This window comes from Anas platyrhynchos, chromosome Z, assembly GCF_047663525.1.
Source record: "Anas platyrhynchos isolate ZD024472 breed Pekin duck chromosome Z, IASCAAS_PekinDuck_T2T, whole genome shotgun sequence".
Classification (NCBI taxonomy): domain Eukaryota; kingdom Metazoa; phylum Chordata; class Aves; order Anseriformes; family Anatidae; genus Anas; species Anas platyrhynchos.
This window is the reverse complement of record NC_092621.1, coordinates 32620999-32641051: the sequence shown is the minus strand read 5'-3', so window position 1 is coordinate 32641051 and position 20053 is coordinate 32620999. Positions and strand designations below refer to the sequence as shown.

The 20053-nt window shown below is 36.4% G+C and overlaps 1 long non-coding RNA gene across 10 annotated transcripts in view; it reads left to right on the top strand.

The window, feature by feature from the left end:
• LOC113840240 (uncharacterized) overlaps positions 1–20053 on the top strand; it is an 829451-nt gene that overhangs the window by 171434 nt on the left and 637964 nt on the right. The gene's annotated exons all lie outside the window — the stretch shown is intronic.

Genomic DNA, 20053 nt, shown 5'->3' with positions numbered 1-20053 from the left:
CCATCTCATGGTCTGCTCACCCAGCCTATAGCGCAACAGCTTCTCTATAAGGATCTTATGGAAGACAGGATCAAAAGCCTTACTAAAGTCATGATATATGACATCAACTTCTCTGCCCTCATCTACCAGCCCTTTTGTTTCATCATAGAATTTTATCACATTGATCAAGCATTCCTTTTGTTAAATCTATGGTAACAACTCTTATCAGTTTTCTAGTCCGTTATAAGCCTGTAAATGATTTCCAGGATTAGTTGTTCTAACACCTTCTCAGGGTTCAAGATGAGCTCTTAGTTTCCTGTGTTGTTCCTTTGGAAGATAGGAGTGTCATTTGGTTTTCTCCAGTCTTGAGGTATCTCTCACAATCACCATGATTAGAGTGGTCTCGCAGTTATATGTGTGTATCCCATCTATGCCCATGGACTTATGAATATCTATTATGATCAAGAATTCCTAACATGACCCTTTTCTGCTTATGCAAACCTTCCTTGCTCCGGGCTTTCACCTAGTGTCCAAGGTGTGATAAAGACTGAGGCCAAGAATTCATTCAGTACATCTGTCTTTTTCATATCCCATGCCAGTAGCAAAACTACATTTTCTATAGTTGACTTTTTCTGCAGACATACTTATAGAAATCTTCTTGCCCTTTACATCCCTTCCCAGATTCAAGTCCATGTGAGCTTTGGATTTTCTAACAGTGTCTACATTTTCCTGGATGGTGTCACTATATTCCTCTTGTGTTACCTGTACCCTTTTTACACCTTCTGTATATTCCCTTTATATGTCTTAGTTTTGCTAAAAACTCTCTGCTCAATCATGTGTGCCTGCCCCTTGCCCTTTCCCCCACCCCCCACCCCCAAATGTATCTTTCCTAAGATCACAGGAGGTGATCCTTGAACATCTTCCTGCTTTCCTGGACCCATCTTCCATCCAAGCCCTTATCCCACAGGACTGTTTCAAGCAGTTTCCCAAGGGAGGTCAAGCTCTTCTTTCTTGAAGTCCAGGGCTGCAATCTTGTTATAATTACATGTATCTTTCAAAAGTTAATTGGCAAAATAGTATTTGTAAACAAACTGCATAGAGGTGATCCAGCAAGATCCAAAACCAATTATGTAACTCTAGGTATGGCTTCTTGAGGTGTTTTAGTAGTGGACATGGAATAGTGAACTGGAAGGCTTATTTTTGCAACACTCGCTCCTTTGAAAAGAATACTCATTTGTGAAAAGAGTCTTTCTACAGATATGAAGGAAAATATTTGAAAATTCTGTGATAATAAATCAACTTATGTGCAACTTGAGTTCATTATTTCCTTATGAAAACTTTTCCTTTGATTTAATGGATGTTCTAGTTAAACTGTGCCTGATTTGATGATGGAATTTCAACTATTCAACTATTTCAAAATCTGGAAAATATGGAGATATAGATAGTTCTTTGGCAAAGGAGAAAAAAAAAAAACACACACTCTTAAGTGTTTGATTCTATTCACTTGCTCAGAATACGAACTCTTTATTTTATTCTATTTTTTTTTTCCTCACAAAAAGACATGTTTTCTTTCCATTTCAGTGGCAAACATTGGTCAAGCATTGCATCAAGTTGCAGAGATTATTCTTGTTAGTGTAAAGTCACAAAGAAAATAAGTCTTGATAAAGTAAGCAGAAGTTTTATAACAATTTCTGTCACTATCATCAATAAAGTGTTTTTGTTTTGTTTTGTTTGTTTGTTTATTTACTAAGAATAATACTGCCTTCGAGAAAAGTCAGCCATATTGCACGAAGGAAGAATCTTAATGTAATGAATATGTTCTTTTGGAGACAAGACACATGGACAGATTTTCTGTTTTTTTTTTTTTTTTTTTTTTTTTTTTTTTCTTAAAGAGTAAGAGGATCAAGTAAACTGATTTGGATTTATAAACAAAATTTTTAGTTCAGTCCAATTCACCAAATGATTAAATGACCTCATACAATTCTTTATATTTTATTTGCAGTTTTCTTGTACTAAGACTGTGACTATAACATTATAAATGTTTGGGTATGAAGAAAAAAAATTGATAACAGTGTGGACAGCAATTATCATAACAAATAGTGTATTATTTTGTTGTACTGCTAGAAAGCAGGTTACTTTAGTTTAGGCCCAATTGTAATATTAGTCATCTAGGCTGACTTACATGATACCTCTCAAATCAAAGAACAGCTGCTTAGGGTTGTTTGTGTGCTTTCGTTGCAAATATGTTAAGTTCTGTTTTATTTTTTTCATGCTGAAAGTTGATGTTCATATCTACCTCTAATACTACAATTAATTTAAACTATTTCTTGATACTATATATTTTCCAGTTATAGAATTCAGACATTTTATTAGAGCTGAGGTTTTCCATGCTGGAAATGGATGGAATTTTTCAGAGTTGAAGTTTCTCAATATTTTTACACATTTTCTAAATCAAAAGAATTGGAAAAGAACTTAGCTGCCCTACTAATGTTTTTCTAAATTCTTAGTGTCAGGTTATCCAAAAAAATCTTGAACACCATCTTGAACACTGCTGCAGATAGACATGCCACAACTTTATATTTTACTTGAATTGCCCACATTCAACATTTGCCCATAACCTCATCCTATCTTTGTGCACCTTGAAGAATCTCTCTTTTATCTGCATACCTCATCAGGCAAACAATTAATTGTTGTAGACACCCATAAAACCCCATAAAACCAGTGTTGTTCCTTCCCAGGGCTTTGCTGCCACTGTGACCAGCCTGGTTTCCCCAGGACAGTTTCCATAGAGATGCTCCTGTCCAGTGCCCCAGAGTTTGCAATTGAACTTCCTGAGCTCCAGGAATTTTCTATTGGTTCTTATCTCCAAACAGTCTGGATCTCTCTGACTAACAGCCTTGCCCTCTAACATATGGATTTCCAAATTTCATATTGTTGACATGCTTGCTGACGGTGCATCATATCCCATTATCCAGGTCATCAATAAGTAGTATTGGTGCCGGTACAGAATCATGAGGGATTCCTCAGAACCCTGAGAGCCCAGCCAATTTTCTTCCTGCTTTATGGTCCACTTTGCTCCACCCCTTATCTCATCAATTTGTTGAAATGGAGGCTGTAGGAGAGGGAAATCAAGGAATACAACATCCACTGCCCTCTCATACTGCCACTCACATCACCACTGACAATCAAATTGGTCAGTAAGGTTTTGTCCTTGATAAACCCCACCTAGCTTCCACCAATCAACTTTTTGTCTTTCATGTGCTCAGAAAGGACTTCAAGAATTATTTGATCCATCTCACTTCCAAGCACCAAGATGGGACTAACGTGTTTTTCTTTCTCTGTATCCTCCTTTCCACTCTTTTTGGAGGTGAGTGAAGCTTCCTTTTTCCCAGTCATCTGGAATTTACCTGATTGTTGTGACCTTTCAGAGATGATATAGGGTTATACAGCTCCTTCAGCGTCCTTGGATGTATCCTCTCATTTCATTCCTCTCATTCACCAGGTACTGCTTCACCCCCAAATAGAGGCTCAGGTAGCTGTCAGTTCTGAGGGTCATTGATCTTACTAACAAAAAACGAAGAAAAAAAAAAATGGCCAAGTTGTTTGCCATGCTGAGCAGTAAATCAGAGCTTCCTGTAGATTTCTGCTTAGTACAAATGTAATAATAGAAACTGTCCTCATTGCCCTTCACCTTCTGTGCTTCTTTTGGTTCCAGCTGAGCCTTGGCTCTATTTAACTTCATTCCTACAAGCAAAGGCAATATACTCCATACAAAGAGCCTGTAATGAGGGATCTCTTTGTGAATTTACGTAGGCTTTTTGTCACAGTTTTTTTTGGCTTTTGGCATATTGGAAAGAACTATTTTTGCATTCTGATGAGTCATAAGAAGGTGAACCAGATCTTCCTAGGTTCTTTAACAGTCTTCTGATTGATTCCTGGCCAGGGCAAAATCTTCTCTTTGGAAGTGTAAGGGCTGTAATGTTATAGTTTTTTCTTGCTCACTCCCCTCAGAATCCTACAATCTGCATTGCGATGGTCACTGTGGTCCAGACTCACCTTGCTTGTGAACAACAGGCCCAGCCAGAACCTCATTGTCTGTTCATGGATCCTATACATCGATCAGTTACTTCCAGTATGTTCCAAAAATCTCTTGGACTGCTTGTTCTTTGGTGTATTGCCCTTTGAACAGGTATCAACATTCATACATATTTTTCATATACAAAAAAGTCTGTCTGATGTAAGACTAGCCTGTAAACATATAAAAATATAAAACATATAAATATATAAAATTAAAACTCTTATATTTTTAGTGTTGTTGTTTTTGCTTTATTTCATTGTATTTTATTATTGTATTGTATTGTATTGTATTGTATTGTATTTTGTAATTCATTTAGTGCTAGGGTAAGAAATTTACAACTTTATAACCTGAAAATCATGAGCTATTTCAGTTATGAGCCATTTCTCATATTATCAATCTTAGCTGTAAATGACAAGTCTGATTTTGTGAATAACAGTTTAAATTTATGATCTCTCTACTATGGTAGTTTTTCATTCCAAACTAACTAACCTCCAGTTAAAGCAAAACAAACAAACAAACAAATTGTGTTTTAAAATAATATTTAATATTTTATAATTTCTAATATTAAAAGTTATTAGCTTCATAACAGTAAAAATATCCACAAAAACTGTATGGAAACAACATAGCTAATATGCAGTAAAATGTGTTTAGCAATTTAGACTTCCAGACTGCCAGACTTCTAAAAAATTCATTGAACTTTTCAAATACATAAAATAAAGTACAAACTACTATTAATTCACAACCTTCATTAAGAAAAACACAATTCAAGTTAGATAAAAAAATGTAATAGAAAAAAATGTAATTGCAGAATGTGAAAATATGTGAAGAATAAGTATACTAAATGATTATTTTTTTTATCATACAGGGATAACACAACACTATTCTAAGAAAAAAAAAAAGATAGAATTTTTGTATGTTCTTAATGAAATGTTCTTAATGAAATGTTCTTAATTCATGTTCTTAATGAAAACTGTGGGTTGTTTTTTTTTTTTTTTTTTCCCAATTATTTTTTTTAAACTTCACTTTAAAAATTGCTATTTCAATAGCAGATTTTTAAATTATTTTCCAAAATAATACTCTGTAGCTAGTGCATTTTTTTCTTATTCTATATTCTACTTTTAAATATAATTATATATATATATATATATATATAAAACAATATTTATATACCATCTAAGTTTATTAAAGTCTTTTAATATATGTATCTTAGAGGTAAAATTTCACAGAATATTTGAGGTAATAGTAGGGAACAAAGAGTGCAGAATTTTCAAATATATCTGTTTCTGAAAATCAATTTTTTGTGCCTATGTGCTGTATTGAAAAATATCTTCAGTTCCTTAAGCACTTAAGACTTAGAAAAATCAATTCAGTTTCTAGTTCATAATTTATTAATGCAAGCTATTGGCTTTTGTCTTCTTAGAATCTCAAAACTAGTGTTCTAGGCATACAGAAGATCTTTTAGCACTTGTGCCTAAGTACAAGTGAAACTGTGCTAAACTTAATACTCCAGTTACAGATTTCATAGCCATTTTTTGTCTCAAAATGTCTGCTTGAATAACACAGAGAAGAAGTGAAATAAACCGTACTATGTTTGAATCATTTATATACCTGAACTTTATATACTTGACTTGAAGTCACTAATTTAAGAATCTCAAAAATGCCAAAGGTCCAAGTGAACTGTAAAGATCTGGAAAGATCCATGTTTAACCAAATTATGACATTTGTTATGTCCTTCTCTCCTTCAGAAGGTTATTCCCATGCTGAGTAGCATGCTGAGTAGCATTTGTTCTTAAACCTTAAGAACAAATCAATAATGTATTTTCTTCTCATAAAAGTGAAATATGAATATTATGCAACAGTTTTACCTTAAAATAGTTGTAATTATTTTGTCAACATTTATTTATTTATTTATTTATTTATTTATTTATTTATTTATTTATTAAGGGCAAAATATATTTTTTTTTCAGATTGTTTTTCAGTCCTGCATTTCTGAAGTATTCAACCAAGCTTATTTGTGGATCGTCTGATTAAAACCTGCCAGATCAGTAATGGATCCATCAGTAATGGATCAATGAAAAACAATAAAAGTTGACAATCTGCAAAGGGGTCTTGTAAAATATGTTTATTTTATTTTATTATTTTATTTTATTTTTAGGTATGTACATATGAGAACTACTCTTTTTTTTTTTTTCTTTTTTTTTTTTAATGTTACTGTTAGCTTCTAGACTAACTGACCTCTTAAACACATATGGTAGGGCATACCTGAAATAATTGCTATAAATTACATAAATACATAATTTTACATATAAAAGAAATTTAAAGATTGGTCCTCTTTGTAATAGAGCACTATCTCTGTGTTTCTTTGTGAATAGAATTCTTAAGTCCTTCACATTTTTCATACTCCATGTCATTAATAAATATATATATTTATTAATTTATATATATATATATATATATATATATATTCATCTTTTTATGAGTACGGATAGTTCTATCATCACCCTTCTGCACTTTACTGAGCAGGTGCTGTCCATCATTTTCCAGTAGAGGGATGAAAAGCAGAATATGAACATACAATTTATTTTAACTAATTAACTGAAGCAGGTCTTGATAGATACTCAAAGCTGGGGAAAAATACATAAATAAATTTAAAAGAGCCTAACTCGCTGTACAAAAAAGTTTCTCAAAAATGTAATAGTGAGTACAAACACTTATTTGTGTATTTGACCAGGTAATATTAAAGTTATTAAATTACATATAATTATATGCATATAATTATATGAATTAACGTATAATTACATACGTTAAATATTAATTACAGAAGGCTATGGGTTGAAAAATAAAACTTTTGTGATATTATTCTTAGCTCACACAAAAAATTCTGAATGTGTTTTGTATCCACAAAATCCATATGAGCAGAGAGATTATATACTGGTGTGTGCTAAAATGTGGAGACATTAAAATAATCTATTTTTTTGTTCTTGTTTACTAACAAATGATATGTATTTATTTTCTTGTTTCTTCTGGAATTCTTCAACCACAAGAGTAACAGTTAGTGCATAGAATTAAAATAAAATAATATAATAATAATAATAATAATAATAATAATAATAATAATAATAATAATAATAATAATAATAAATACAGGGTTGAAAGGCTTGAAATTGTGTTAGAACATTCAGATCTTGCATTAGATCTCACAAATGAGAATTCTAGTCCACCTTTGTTTTACTGCAGTTATTAATGTAACATATTCCATAATTTGCCATGAACAGCTTTATCATACCATTTGTAGCTATTTAATCAATTTATTTCACCACTTCAAATAACATTACTTGTTATTACCTCCATACCTGACCTAGAAATCAGTGTTGTATGAAAGAAGAATGAAGGAAGTTCAATGTAGCTAGAGAGAATATTTAATCAGGTACTGTTTAGAAATAGCTATTTAAAATATTCATTGCTGAAATGTAAAGCTCAGCTGATTTTTTTCTTCTTCTAATTAAACAAAAACTATTAGACACACCATAGCATAACTGCTTGCAACAGACAGTGTCTGAAATAAAACCGATTATTTAAGTTACAATGAGCACAAACAAGTATTCAAAAATGGCACACCTCAAATATTATGCCATTACTTTTTTTTTTTTTTTTTCATTAAGGATTAAGTATCACATCATATTACTGCCTGTAATATATTTATGTAACTATATAAAATTAAAATTTTAAAAGAAAATATTGTTTACAACAACATGCTACAAACAATATAGCAATGTATTTTGTTATCCTTAGCAAACAAAATAAATACATGATGACTTTCAAATGCTTATCCAAATAGTGAGCATGTCTCTTGAATATCCCCAGGGATGGGAGCTTCACCATTTCCTCAGGGCAGCTTCTTCCGATGTTTGGCCACACTTTCCATGAAGAAAATCTTCCTAAAATCTGATCCAAACCTCCCCTGGTGGTTTGAGACTGTTTCCTCATGGAGTCATAGAGACCAGTTTTAGCTGTGTGAGATTAATCTTTCTAGGTCTTTTCTGCTCTACATAGAGGTGCAGAACTTGGCTGCAGGTCATCCTAGTAGCTGGGGTACCTGCTTTGTCAACCTCTAGAAAACCTCGTCTCTCATCCCTCTACCAGCAGTAGCAGAGAATAGCCTTACAGTTCTGTTCAAACAGATAACCTTTCTGAATATCCTCAGTGGGAGCACAAGACAAGCTCTCTTTGAACATGGGTAATGGACTCTTCCTGTCTCTGGTGTAAATTAGAATGACTGAAGTCTTTGCTGAAATGATCAAGCTAATGTACTGTCAGGGAAACCACTATTCCTGTCCTTCATCCCTTCTCATGTGAACACACATTTCTCATAATAAATAAATAAATAAATAAATAAATAAATAAATAAATAAATAAGACATAGTTTACAGTTTTATGTAAATGTAGGCCAATACAATCTGAAACAGGCTGTGATAAGACTCTCAAGGTGTGTTTAGTGTATCTGTTGAACTGACAATGGAAGAGACTTCAAAATAGTCTTCTGGAGAGTAGATATTAGAAAAGGGTTTGTGATGTTTACATTTCATTTGAAATTTCTGTAATAACTATTAACCTAAGAGAACAGTGGAAATAAATAATTTTACCATTCACATCTGTTGGTATACCTTAATAATGTGAGTCATACAATACCTTGGTAATACCTTGGTATACCTTAATAATGTGAGTCATTCAATAATTCACACTTTGTATGTAGTCAATGTGGTCTACCTTGACTTCAGCAAGGCTTTTGACACCGTCTCCCACAGCATTCTCCTCAAGAAACTGGCTGCTTTTGGCTTGGACTGGCGCACGCTTCATTGGGTTAGAAACCGGCTGGATAGCTGGGCCCAAAGAGTTGTGGTAAATGGAGTCAAGTCCAGTTGGAGGCCAGTCACTAGTGGCATTCCCCAGGGCTCTGTACTGGGGCTGTTCCTCTTTAATATCTTCATCGATGATATGGATGAGGGCATTGAGTGCACCCTCAGTAAGTTTGCAGATGACACCAAGCTAGGTGCATGTGTCGATCTGCTTGAGGGTGGGAAGGCTCTGCAGGAGGATCTGGATAGGCTGCACCAATGGGCTGAGGTCAATTGTATGAAGTTCAACAAGGCCAAGTGCCGGGTCCTGCACCTGGGATGCAATAACCCCAAGCAGAGCTACAGTCTGGGAGATGAGTGGTTGGAAAGCTGCCAGGCAGAGAATGCCCTGGGAGTATTGGTTGATAGTCGGCTGAATATGAGCCAGCAGTGTGCTCAGGCGGCCAAGAAGGCTAACAGCATCCTGGCTTGTATAAGAAGCAGTGTGACCAGCAGGACTAGAGAAGTGATTATCCCCCTGTACTCAGCTCTGGTGAGGCCGCACCTCAAGTACTGTGTTCAGTTTTGGGCCCCTTGCTACAAGAAGGACATCGAGGTGCTCAAGTGAGTCCAGAGAAGGGCGACGAAGCTGGTGAGCTGTCTGGAGAACAAGTCTTACGAGGAGTGGCTGAGGGAGCTAGGCTTGTTCAGCCTGGAGAAAAGGAGGCTCAGGGGCGACTTTATAGCTCTCTACAGGTACCTTAAAGGAGTCTGTAGAGAGGTGGGGGTTGGTCTATTCTCTCACGTGCCTGGTGACAGGATGAGGGGAAATGGGCTTAAGTTGCGCCAGGGGAGTTTAGGTTGTATATTAGGAAGAACTTCTTTACCGAAAGGGTTGTTAGGCATTGGAACGGGCTGTCCAGGGAAGTGGTGGAGTTACCATCCCTGGAGGTCTTTAAAAGGCATTTAGATGTAGAGCTTAGTGATATGGTTTAGTGGAGGACTTGTCAGTGTTAGGTCAGAGGTTGGACTTGATGATCTTGAGGTCTCTTCCAACCTAGACATTCTGTGATTCTGTGATTCTGTGATAAAGATAGCTACCAAAATTTTATATTGACAATCTAACAGATAAACTTCCATAAACTAGGTAACTGTATTTCATTTCATAACAGTAGAACTTCAGAATACTTAACCAAGATATTTGTTAGTACTTCTTTACATTGGAGTGGCCTTACTGGTAAGTACTTACTCATTTTCATAACAATTAAGTTACTCTTTCCCTTTATCTCTTTGGAGAAATGCGATCTGTTTCCTTTCAAATGTTGACCTCCCCAGGACTGAAGAAGTATAAAGTAATTCAGCTTGTTTGTTAGGATTATAAAGAAGAAATTAATTTCATAATTCTTGTATTTTACATTATTAAGTTGGCCACTGACATTAGGATCCCTGAGAGTTATCTTGCCAAGTTACTCAGAATCATTAATCTTCTATCAGTCTTTTGTTGAGTGGAAAATGTGTAGAACAGAAGACTGAGACACCAAATTTTTAATGAGATATTAACCTCCACATCCTCAAATTTTCATCATTACCATAAAAACAACAAAAGCCAAATAGGTGCAGATGGAAGAAAATGAAGTGCACATTATGTTGACAGAATCAAGTTCTATCATACAAAAATACGTATGTGTTTGTATGTGTATATGTAAATGTGTGTGTACACATCTGTATATGCTTTTGTGTATGTATATATATCTATATATGTATATCAGTTATTAGATTAGAGGTTGTTGTGAAGAAAGTGGTTAAAAGACAGTCTGGTTTCAAACCAGTTTCAATCATTATCAATACACATAGAAAGCAATTAACAGGGTTATTTTAAACAAGTTGTGCTTATATAATTCCACAGAGGCGATGTAGTTCAGCTTGTAGAGAAGGCTATGGTCTTTGAAGGTTCTTAGCCATAAATAGTAATGGAGAGGAGGTCTGAGAGCTACTCACAATAAATAAATAAATAAATAAATAAATAAATAATAATAACAAAAAAATAAAGAAAATAAAAATGAAAATAGGAATAAGAATAAGAATAAAGAATAAGAATAAGAATAAAAAATAAAAATAAATAAAATAAAAATAAAAATAAATAAAAAATAAAAATAAAAAATTAAATCTTACTTATCTCTTTGTGGATGTTTTATGCCACCCCACTCCTGAGTTTGTATCCAGAGTTAGGAAGAACATCTTACTGGATATTCTTAGAAACCATACTCTTAAACTTACAAATTGATATTTTTTCCTGATTTACTAAAATTATATTTTAAACAAAACGGAGATTACTGGACTGCAAAGATTAAAACTGTGCTATCTCAGAATATGCCAAAACTTAATGGCAAGGAGATGGCAAAATCAGATTTCACTTCAGTGTGACATCATCCTGAAAATTTTGAACCCAGTTTCACTCCACGTATCTATTGAAGATATATGTACTCACTAAGGACTTATTTTCTTTCAAGAACTTCTGTGATTCATTCATATGGTTAATAAAATATGGTTAATAAAACATGGAAATAAAATCATTTACTTGTTTTCTATTTAACTTAGAAAACTTCAGTCTCAGTTTCCATACAATAAAATATTAGGCAAAATACTGGGATTGATTCAGAGCAGTCAGCTTCAAAGATGGTGGACTTTAAAGGAATAGGTTATAATAGTGAAGGAAGATAACTAAATCTAGGTCTGTTACATACAAAATGGATGTATATCAAGTAATTAGCTAGAAAATAGACTACCCCCATACTACTTACCAAGTGTACTCCTATACTTAATGAAACTTGTTCAACCCATTTGGTCTGAATTCACAAATATAATTTCAGAGAAAGTGAAAATGCATGTTTCAAGGTCTGTTAATTGACTTTTTACTTAGAAAATATTAGTCATGTCTACTTAATATGCACTATACTTAGTTTTAAGGATTAAATAATAATTACTGACCAAAAGTCTATGCACATTTTGGAGCCTCTACTAATCAAAATGATTACTTAATTGGAATTTTTATTTTCTTTCAAGAGTGGTAGTTAAGCAAATTCCATTGTGCATGTAAAATGGAATTCAAGCTCATCTAGTTAAATGACCAAACCCAATAACATTACACAAAGCAAGCTTAATGAGCCATTTAGAATTTCAGAAAAAAAAAAAAAATAATAATAATAAGAAGAAGAAGAAGAAGAAGAAGAAAAAAGACGAAAACTAAGCAACTGAGCTAAGTAGGTAATTAGGTAAATTAGGTAGTTCTCCATTGTATTATGATATTTATGTACTTCTATTAAAAGTTTTCTTATTTAATAAAGTATTTTGTGTTACTACTAATTGCAGAAATAATTTTTAGAAGTAATTCAATCTAGTTTTACCCTTCTGTGCATTTTTAATTGCAATTAATGGAAATATTTACATACAATAAACCAACTTGATGAAGAATATTTAGTGTCTGAAACACTTTAGAGAAAAAATGTCAATGGATATTTTATAGCATACTGACTTTACAGAAATAACCAGATTATTATAGGAATAGTATTTAAAAATATTCTATATGCACTTTGTGCACCTGCCTGTGACAATACATAACAACTTTTCCTGTAAAGGTGAAGTATTCTTGAGTTTTTGTTGTTGTTGTTTCTTTGATGTTGTTTCTCCTCTCCTCTCCTCTCCTCTCCTCTCCTCTCCTCTCCTCTCCTCTCCTCTCCTCTCCTCTCCTCTCCTCTCCTCTCCTCTCCTCTCCTCTCCTCTCCTCTCCTCTCCTCTCCTCTCCTCTCCTCTCCTCTCCTCTCCTCTCCTCTCCTCTCCTCTCCTCTCCTCTCCTCTCCTCTCCTCTCCTCTCCTCTCCTCTCCTCTCCTCTCCTCTCCTCTCCTCTCCTCTCCTCTCCTCTCCTCTCCTCTCCTCTCCTCTCCTCTCCTCTCCTCTCCTCTCCTCTCCTCTCCTCTCCTCTCCCCTCCTCTCCCCTCCTCTCTCCTTTTTCCTTCCCCTTCCCCTTCTCCTCTCCTCAAGTCTCCTCAAGTCTCCACATGTATCCTCAAGTCTCCACTCTTTGAGTCTCCTCTCAAGGCTCCTTGAGTCTCCTAGAGTCTCCTCCTTCCTGCCCTGCCCTTGCCCTTGCCCTTGCCCTTGCCCTTGCCCTTGCCCTTGCCCTTGCCCTTGCCCTTGCCCTTGCCCTTGCCCTTGCCCTTGCCCTTGCCCTTGCCCTTGCCCTTGCCCTTGCCCTTGCCCTTGCCCTTTCTTTCTGTCCTCCCTTATGTTCTGTCTTTACTTTCTTTAAATCTCAGTATGTTTCACCAAAGTGCAGATTCATTTCATAGTGGAGGAAAATAGAAAATGAACCAACTGAAGCTGATGAAGATTTTTTTTTATTTTTTTTTCATAATTTTTATTTTCACCTCATCTAAATTGTAAAATGCCCACCTCTACTGTGGTCATTTTTTGAAGACAGGGAGCTCAAGTGTCCTTCAAACTTAAGACTGTGTTGGTGATCATGTTGTCATATTGTGTGAATGCAAGTTCATAAATTTCTTAGTTATTCAGTGCCTGCAAAATAACAATTGACATAATGTACCTGGAATATCTATAAATCCTTTAATTTTTCTCTTTTCTTCTCTCACCTGGATGTGTGATTGAAATGTGAAAGACATAAAACTTTGTCAAGCTTTAGCAGTAATGAATTCTTAGTTCTCGCTATCATTTTCATTTGACACCTTTTCAGACACTTGGAGTATTTGCTCAATAATATGAAAATGGATGTATGGGGGAAAAAAACTGTCTCTAGTCTCCACAGCTGGTGCAATGTGCCACTGAGCCTCGCCATCACCTGCCTACTCTTAATTAATAAGCATCTGCTTCATTCTTGTATTTACACAAAGTACAAAATAAAATGGCTTAGTTTGATTTTTTTCCATTTGTGACATGATATTTCCCATACTTCAGAAAATACTATTGCAAATATGAAAAATACAAATATGTTGAAATCTAGAGCTCTGTTGGTTGAAGATATTAAATAACTGGTTTCATGTTTGGAATATAAAGATATATTGCCCTTGTACATGGACAGTTCTAGTGTTATGGAGAGTATTTCATGATATTGTATCAGATCAAATACATATAAATATACGTATATACGTATATACATGTATATACATATATATATATATATATATGCATTTGATACCTGAAAAATTGTTCTGTCATAATTTATAACATTTTAAAAGCTAACTTATTTATCTTCCAAAACAAGGAACAGGGATATCTGGTTATTGAAGTATATAATGACTAGTTACTACTGAGGATCTATTTATGCATATATCTATGTCTACATTTGTGGATACAAGCAAAGATTATTAATAGTATGACATTTTTCAGGGAAAATAGTGAGTAACTAGTTCCTCACCCTATAATTTTGGTGATTTTACAGATGCATGAGGAGAACTTTATTTCTTTCTTATCAGTATATTCTAGCTTTATTCCATGGTTGCATGTTTTATACCCTATAGGTTTTGTACACACATATAATGTTTTTCAGCACAAGTTCAATCTTGACAGATCTCTGTCTTTATTTTATGTTAGTGTTGCCAAGAATAATGCTGTTAACAAAATCTTTGTACTGCATTTCTATTGATTTAGGTTCTATTTTCATTTTTGTTTCACACACACACATCTGGAAGAAAGTACAAAATCTGTGATTTTATGATTTTTCTAGTAATAGACTGGGTTATTACCTGACCATTAATCCTTAACTAATTAAAGATGTAACATATACTTCTAAAATATTTTTTAATATTGTTGAAGGCTTATGAAGGGTTATTATTAGTTTCCCACAGAACTCTATTTTCTGATCTTTCCTATTTCATACTTTAATTACCAGATAAATTGTATATTACTTCTCTAGGAGCACGCTTTGTATCATTTCTAGGGTTATATTTCAGCAATTCACATTGATTTGCTAAGTATCAAATGCAGTCCTATGACCACAACACATATATGAAAATAATGATCTGCATGGTATACATTACAAGAAGTGTAGTTGGGGAACACTGAGTTGGGAAGCAAAAAGTTCATTTTTGTCTTACTTCAAAAAAAAAATAAATTGAGTTTGCATGTAGGTTTTAAATTTGGATACTGTGGTGTAGGAAATAAAATATGGGGAAGGAACGAGGAGAAGTATGTCTTGGGAAATGGGTCCACATGAAACTCATGAGGTTCAACAAGGTCAAGTGCAGTGTGATGTATTTGGGTCAGGGCAATCCCAGGCATAAATCCATACTGGGAGAAGAACTCATTGAGACAAATCCTGTGGGGAGGGTCTTGGTCTCCATAGTAAGTTAAATATATATAATAAAAAGAAATGTTAAAGTACGTAGGTGGAGAGGCCTTTCAGAGAGATCTGGACAGATTAGAGAGCTGGACAATCACCAACAGCATGAAGTTTAACAAGAGCAAGTGCTGGGTCCAACACCTGGGAAGGGGCAACCCTGGTCCCTTGTACACACTGGGGGACGAGATATGTACACACTGAGGGATGAGACACTGGAGAGCAGTCCTGCAGAGAAGCATCTTGGGGTTTTGTTTTATAACAAGCTGAATATGAGCCAACAGTGTGCCCTGGCAGCAAGGAGGGTCATGCCTCATTTATCCTGAGGTACATGAAGCACTGCTAGTCAGTCGAGGGAAGTGATTGTCCTGCTCTACTCTGCCACGTCGACGTGCAGCCTCACCTTGAGTACTGTGTGCAGTTCTGGGTACTACAGTACAAAAAAGACGTGAAACAAGAGTGTCCAGAGAAGGGCTACAGAGAAGGTGAAGGGTGCAGAGGGGAAGACATACGTGGAGCAGCTGATGTCACTTGGTCTGTTCAGCTGGGAAAAGAAGAAGCTGAGGGGAGACCACATTGTGGTCTACAGCTTCCTCACGAGGCAGAGCGGAGGGGCATGCACTGACCTATTCTGTTTAGTGACCAGTGAGGGACCCACTGGAATGGTGTCAAGCTGTAACAGGGGAGGTTCAGGCTGGATATCATGAAAATGTCCTTCACTGAGAGGGGTGGTTGCACACTGAAAAAGACTCCTCAGGGGTGTAGCCATGACACCAAGACTGTTGTAGTTTAAGCATTCTTAGTTTAAGGCTTTGTTCTTAGTCATATGGTCTGAATTTTTGGGCAGACCTGTGTGGAGCTGGGAATTGGAATCAATGATCCTTGCGGGTCTCTTACAACTTGGGATATTCTATGATTCTATGATCCTATAACTTTCAGTCAAATTAGTAACTTACATTAAAAAAGCGTCAGTTGCAAGAATCCATTTCTTAATATTAAACAAAGTTTCCATGTCCTAATAAGTAAGCCAGATATAAAATTAACTGAGACACAAGTTATGTTTATGTTGCTATGTAAGCATACTTTTTAAGTGGTATGGATTTTACTTTTAATTTGGAAGCTAAGATGACATACTGAGGAAACAAATTTTATCAAGGTTTTGAAATTATATTTTCTGATACCTAACTCTTTTTGTCAGCACTGTTCTAAAGTAACAGTTTGTGGTATACAGGTTTATTTCAAGTGATTTTAATGATTAAAAGAACAGACATTTATTGATATTTCAGAGAGAGTGCCAGATATACCGATATCTGTTGGTTAAGACTACAAAAAGAGGGACTTTAAAAATCATGCTTGCATACAAATACTCTGTCTGTTGGTATGTACCATATGACCTAATTTTTTTAATATAATAATGTAGCAATCATGTAGCATGTTAGCTATTGAACTGTACTACATCAACCAATTTTCATTGTCCCACGTAGCTCAAGTCTCTCAGGATTGTTTGCTTGTTTGTTTTTATTCTTCTGCCTCTGTTTTTCAATCACACTTCATTTACACATCTTAGAAAATACAAATATATATTACATTCTGCTACCAACTTGTCTTCCTTGATACACAGCAGTGTCTCCCCCTTTTACAATCATTTTTATTTTTTTTTTTCCAAATCATAATTACTTGAAATTAGAAAAACTATTCACTAACCAGATTAATCAGCTTTATATTTTATTCTATATCTCGGCTAGCAAGAATGCTAAACTATAAGGGAGTGGATTTATAGTGATTCTTTTACTGATTCTTTTTAAAAATATATTTAATGTTTTGGTTTATTTGTTTATTTTTGTTCTGTTTTTTGTTTGTTTGTTTTTTAAATTTGAATTGAGACCGTAGACATGAGGATGAATCAGTTTGGTAAAGGATGGTTGGTGGTTTACTGGGAAAAACAAAAAAGCAAAAACAAACAAACAAACAAACAAACAAAAAATCAATGTAGTGTCCAGAGTGTATAAAGTTTGATTGATTACTTCAGGATCCCCATTACTTAGTGGGGATAATGATATTATTTTAAGATAACTATTTCAGAAGGGACTTTAAAATGATCATTGATGTTCTCGTTTTTGTTTTTCACAGCTAAAGGTTTTTCAGTAATGAAATAGTGCTCATTTTGCCTGACTATAAATTAAAGAATTTTTATGTTAGAATCTTATCTAGATTCCAGTATCTGCAAAGCTACTTCTTGATAGATTTTTTGAGATACTAGAGTTATCTTTTGCATCAGCTACTCTCAGCTTTCAAATTATCTTAATTTATTTTTTTTTTAATGAATGATCTTCATTTACCATCTTGCTATGAAGAAGTTCTGTGGCAAGTGAATGAAAGGGGTTGAAGTAGAGAAAAGCATTAGGTGTGACTAGCTGAAGATATTTGTATACATAAAAAAATATACATATATAAAAATATATGTATTATATATGTATTGTTATTATAATGATTACAAAAGTGCAATGCAATGTAATATAATGATATGCCTCTCAATATTAACTTAGCCTAAGAATCATAGTGCTTTGAAAAGACCTCCAAGATCATCTGGTCCAACCATCGCCCTACCACCAATTTCTCCTACTAAACCATGTCCCTAACCACTATGTTCAACCTTTCCCTAAGCATCCCCATGGATGGTGGCTCCACCACTTCCCTGAGCAACCCATTGTAGTGGGTTTACGTGGCAAGGTTTTGGTAGCAGGGGGCCATAGGGGTGGTTTCTATGAGAAAGATCTAGAAGCTGCCCCATGTTTGGGAAGGGTCCCATTGTTTTCCAGAGCTGAGCCAATAAGCAATGTTGTTTTGCACCTCTGTGAGAGCATATTTAAGACAGGAAAAAAACCGCTGCACCACACAGCAGCTGGGAGAGTAAAGGGAGTGAGAAATGGCCTTGCAGGTGCCAAGGTCAGTGTAGAAGGAGGGGGAGAGGTGCTCCAGGTGCTGGAGCAGAAGTCCTCTGCAGCCTGTGGTGAGGACCATGGTGAAGCAGGCTGTCCTCCTGCAGCCCATGGAGTACCACGGTGGAGCAGGATTCCATGCTGCAGCCCGTGGAGGAGACCACGGTGGAGCAGGTGGCCCTGCACCGACAGAGGCTGCCGCCTGTGGAAGACCCCTGCCGGAGCAGATTCTGGGCCGAACCTGTAGCCCGTGGAGAGGAGACCACGGGAGTAGGAGTAGGTGACCTGGCAGGAGCTGCTGCCCATAGGGGACCCAGGTTGGAGCAGTTTTCTCCTGAGGGATAGACCCCGTGGTACGGACCCATATCTGGAGCAGTTCTGGAAGAGCTGCTGCCTCTGGGAAGCCCACAGTTCATCAAGGACTGCGTCCCGTGGGAGGGACCCCACAGCACAGGGGACGAGAGTGACCGAGAAGGAGCGGCAGAGAAGAAGCGCTGTAGACTGACCATAACCCCCATTCCCCCATTCCCCTGCACCGCTCAGGGGGAGGAGGTGGAAGAGGGTGGATGGGGGGGGAAGGTGCTTTTGGTTTCTTTCCTTTGTTTCTCACTTCTCTAGCTTGTTAGTAATGAGCAATAAACCTTACTATCTCCTTATGCTGAGTCTGTTTTGCCCGTTTCAATAATTATTGTGTGATTTTCTCATCCTTATCTCAATCCTTGAGCCCTTTTCACATATTTTCTCCCCATTCCTCTTCGAGGAGGGGGAGTGAGAGAGCGGCTGTGGTGGAGCTTGGCTGCCCACTCGAGTGGAACCACGACACCCACTCCAATGTCTGACTACTCTTTCTGAGAAGAAACATCTCCTAATTTCCAACCTAAACCTTCCCTGGCACAGCCTGAGGCCATTGCTTCTAGTCCTATCACTAGCTACCTGTAAGAAGAAGCTGAACCCAAGCTCCTCACAATTTCCTTTTAGGTAGTTGTAGAGAGAGCCTCCTCTTCTCCAGTCTAAAGAATCCCAGTTCTCTCAGCTGTTTCTCATAAGAATTGTGTTCCAGGCAACTCCATCAACTTTATATCCCTTCTCTAGACATGTCCCAGGGTTTCAATGTCTTTCTTATAATGAGCTGCTCAAAACTGAACACAGTACTCAAGATGTGGCCTCACCAGAGCAGAGTATAGGGGAATGATCACTTTCTCGGTCCTGATGGCTACACTATTCCTGATGTCAAGCCAGGATGTCAAGAAAGCAACCTGGACACACTGCTGGCTCATGCTCAGGTGAGCATCAGTCAGGACCCCCAGATCATTTTCCTCTGCACGGCTTTCAAGCCACTCTGTCCCAAGCCTGCAGTGCTGAATGGGGTTGTTGTGGCCAAAGTACAGGACCCGGCACTTAGCCATGTTGAACCTCATCCCACTGGCCTCTGCCCATTCACCCATCCTATCCATGTCCCTCTACAGGGCCTTCCTATCCTCTGGCAGATTAACATTTTTCCCCAGCTTGTTGACATCTGCAAACTTACTGATGGTGCACTCAATTTGCTCATCCTAATCATCAAAAAAGATATTAAAGAGGATCGTCTCAAGCACCGACCCCTGGGAAACACCACTTATGATCTGTCACCAGCTGAATTTCATTCCATTCACCACTACTCTCTGGGCCAGCTGCCCAGTCAGTTTTTAATACAGTAGAATGTACCTGTATAAGACATGGGCTATCAGCTCCTCCAGGAGAATACTGTGGGAGACCCTGTGAAAAGCCTTGCTGAAGTCTAGTAGTCAGTAGCTGAAGTCTAGATGTCAGTAGCTGAAGTCTAGAAGTCAGTAGCCTTTCCTTCATTCACGAGGTGGGTCACCCAGCCAGAGG